We start from the raw sequence: 4024 nt of genomic DNA on the forward strand, positions 1-4024 counted from the left end.
GTCTGTAGCCAGAATATGACAGGCTTTCTCTGACCCTGACCCTGAATCTGGCCCTTTTTGGCTTTGAGTGTACAAGTTTATGACAGATTGTCTGTCCTGTTTAATTCCTGGAGGACGACCTCCTTACATTTTGGATGCTATTAGATCCACAATGATTGCCTTGGTCTCATGAGACCAGAGAATAGATTCCAGAGTATAGTCACTCTTTTTATAGCTTTTGCTGGCTCTGAGACACTTGCTTGGTATTGTCCTGCTTTTTTCCTATAGCAAGTCATTCAGCACGGAAATTAAAGCCTGGTTATATCAGGAACCTTGTCACAAGTCCATCATTTTGGATTTTCTGTGTTACTTTTGCTCTTTTCAAACATAAAACCAAGATTTGGTTGCTTTTGATGTTCCATCTCAGTTAGGATGAAGCTACGGAGTCTCATAAGGAAATGTTGCTCTAACGAGGTTTTTGTGTGAACCACCAAAATGTCCCTCTGTGGTTGCTTTAATTTCAATTAGGATTATTTCATAAAGCCTTGGTTATCTTCAAGATGAGGAAATGTAGTCTAAATGAAGTTGGTTTTCTAAGTCAATTGGCAAATTGTTTTATTGTTTTAAGCACTAAATGTAGTTGCATTTTTGCTTAAAATTATTTGTGCTGAAAGGGATTTCTGCAGTGCATGTTTGGTTGAAGCTTTAAGAAGGTTGCTTATGACATTTTGATAATGGTGCAGAAACGTTGTCCATAAACAAAAGCATTTTCATTTACTTTTTTTAAACATTTAATTAAATAGATTAGGTGGACATCATACATAAGTACACCCCCCTGAATAAGTATCCCTATATAAGAGCTTTACTACCACTGAACTTCACTTTGGGAACCAGACACTTCTCACTGTAGTCCTCTTTAGCAACACCATAACATTTTGGATGCTGTTACTGTAGATCCAAAATTATTGACTTGGTCTCATGAAACCATGGTATGGATTCCCAGAAGTCTATATTTTGTAAATATGGGCTTTGGAAAAGGTTAAATGAGTTTATAGTGATTTGGCTACAGTAGGTAGTTGTAGACAACAACCATGCATGTCACTTCTGCAGGCTGCATCTTACAGATAAACAGTCACTCTTTTCATAGCTTTTGCTGGCTATGAGACACTTGCTTGGTATTTCTCCTGCTCTTTTTCTAGAAAAAAAAAAAAAAACTCATCCCTAAATGAAAGCTTAAAGTAAAGGCCTGGTTCTTTCAGGGACCTTGTCACAAGTCCATTGTTTTGGAATTTCTGCTCTACTTTTTCTATATTTTCACACTTAAAATAATGATTTGGTGATTTAGTATTCCTCTTGTACCATTGTCCTCTTTTGTGCAATGGAATAAGTCTCCGGACAGTTCTCTTCCAAGTGATTACATTGTTGTCAGCATGAAGTCAGAGAAAGATTCAGTGGACTTCATAACACTTTTAATTGTCAAGAAGTTACTTCTATTTGAGTGTTTTGGTTCAACAACATACCTGTTTATCAAAAATTGTCTTAAACGTACACCCATTTTATTATTTTTTTTTTAATGAAGTAACTTTCAGGAGGATGTACTCATTTTTGCATCACAACATTTGTATCACTTTGATAAGAAAATCTTCTTTTCCTGAATAATTTTGACATGTTTCTTTGTTCAAGCAGATTTGTTGTAACATTATATCTCTGAAGAACCATAGCATGTAAATACTATTTGCTGAATTTGTTAAGTTTCAGAGGAGGTGTACTCATTTATGCTGTGCACTGTACATTAACCCTAACAAAATGTTCAATGAACATTGCCGTTTGGTCTTTTATTTTGAATGTATAGAATTAAAACATTTGCAATTATAAAATGTAACTTTTTTCTAAAAATTGCTGTTTGTTTTTGTAATCCAGTATGTATTTTAAGAGTTCATGTGCAAAAAACAATAACTCAATAACTTTATTTTAATTTTTTTCAGAAATCACGTTTTTTTATTGCGCATTCCAAGTAATGTCAATCAAACTGCAGTTGGGTTGTTTTGATAAGTAATAATAACTTAAACAAATACAGGTAATTTACGAAATTAAAGTTCATTGAAAGTATGTTTTTTTACATATTAAATGTTTGTTAATAGCAAAAGCAGATAACACCAACAGTCGTTTTTGGCAAAAGCAGATAACTCCACATTTCATGTTTTAGAGTTTAAAAAAACAATCGTTTAATCTTTGTAATCTCGTGATTACATGCAATACATGGAGCTTTTCTCTCACCATTGTAATGCGCTGCTTTTGCGAGCTGCTGTGAAAACGTTTCAGCTTTTATTTTCCTTTTTCTCCCGGAAGAAGGTTCATCAAATTATCCATCTTCGATCACTTATAGTCAGCTTTGACGAAACTCCTCTCAGCTAGCACATCTTTTCAAAGTGAAAGTAGCCTTGTCACCTGACCTGAATACAGCGCGTTGATTCACTAAAATGGACTTATTGGCTTCTGTTCAAAAACAACAAGGGCGCTTGACGGCTTCTGCACTAAAACATGAACTCGCGATGCCTTGAAAGTGGACAAAACCGGCTTTTTTTGACAAAACGTGTTTAGGGTTCAGATTGCGCTATATGTGGAGAATAATGCACGGCAATCAGCTCTTTTTTTTTTTTTAAAGTGGCGTTTATCGGTTTTTGCAAATTAACTCTTCATATATATATATATATATGTATAAACTGTATGGATGTGATTACATGCAATACATGGAGCTTTTCTCTCACCATTGTAATGCGCTGCTTTTGCGAGCTTCTGTGAAAACGTTTCAGCTTTTATTTTCCTTTTTCTCCCGGAAGAAGATATCACAGGTTCATCAAATTATCCATCTTCGATCACTTATAGTCAGCTTTGACGAAACTCCTCTCAGCTAGCACATCTTTTCAAAGTGAAAGTAGCCTTGTCACCTGACCTGAATACAGCGCGTTGATTCACTAAAATGGACTTATTGGCTTCTGTTCAAAAACAACAAGGGCGCTTGACGGCTTCTGCACTAAAACATGAACTCGCGATGCCTTGAAAGTGGACAAAACCGGCTTTTTTTGACAAAACGTGTTTAGGGTTCAGATTGCGCTATATGTGGAGAATAATGCATGGCAATCAGCAATTAATTTTTTTTTTTTTTAGTGCCGTTTATCGGTTTTTGCAAATTATCATTGTTTTTCAGTTTAGATTTCCAGGTTTCTGGAACATTTTTTTAAATCTTACTGCACCATAAACTACTAAATGCAATCCTAATTAAGCAATAATACACAGAGACAGAGAGCAATAATAATAATAATAATGTTTTTTTTTTCTAGCTTCTAGAACAACAACATCTTAGAATAACCAAGCTGTTACAGAATCATCTGAAACAGCAGCTGAGAGATGTTTAAGTGAGGGATAGGAAGACAATCTCTAGAGCAGCGTTTCTGTTGTGAGACTGAGCTGTGATAGATCTACAAACTCTGTCCATTCTGCTGTCATTGCTAAAAGGCCATGCTTCACACCTGCATTTACTAGAGAAACACAAGATTATCATCTATTTACCCTCCATTTTTACACTGAATTTAACAATTGTCAGATTCCCAGAGGATTCCTGGACCGGGTTAGAGTGGTTGACACATAAAGCCATCAGCACATCAACAGCCAAATGCATTGAAACTATAGGAAGGAGAACAGCTGGGGATCAATAGGCAACTCTGTGTATGTCGCCGTGCACGTGTGTGTCTTCTAACCCGTTTTTCCTGAGCTATGTGAATCTTTCTCCTCTGTGACTGATTGCATTGATTGCCTATGAGATTAACCCACCTGGAAGTAAAGGGTGAAATTACTCTCTCACCAGTGTCGGCTTCAAGACAGGAGCTGCTGGAAATAATAACCCAAGTGCATTTGTTCTTTCTTTGTGTACTGGGATCTTTCTTGAAAATAAAATAAAGGAATAAAGTAAAGATTCAATACAGAATAAGCTCTGTTAACAGGATTTGTTGCATAATGTTGATCACCACAACAAATAGCCTTTCTT

Source organism: Sinocyclocheilus anshuiensis, unplaced genomic scaffold (assembly GCF_001515605.1).
Source record: "Sinocyclocheilus anshuiensis isolate Anshui unplaced genomic scaffold, SAMN03320099.WGS_v1.1 scaffold2080, whole genome shotgun sequence".
Taxonomy (NCBI): domain Eukaryota; kingdom Metazoa; phylum Chordata; class Actinopteri; order Cypriniformes; family Cyprinidae; genus Sinocyclocheilus; species Sinocyclocheilus anshuiensis.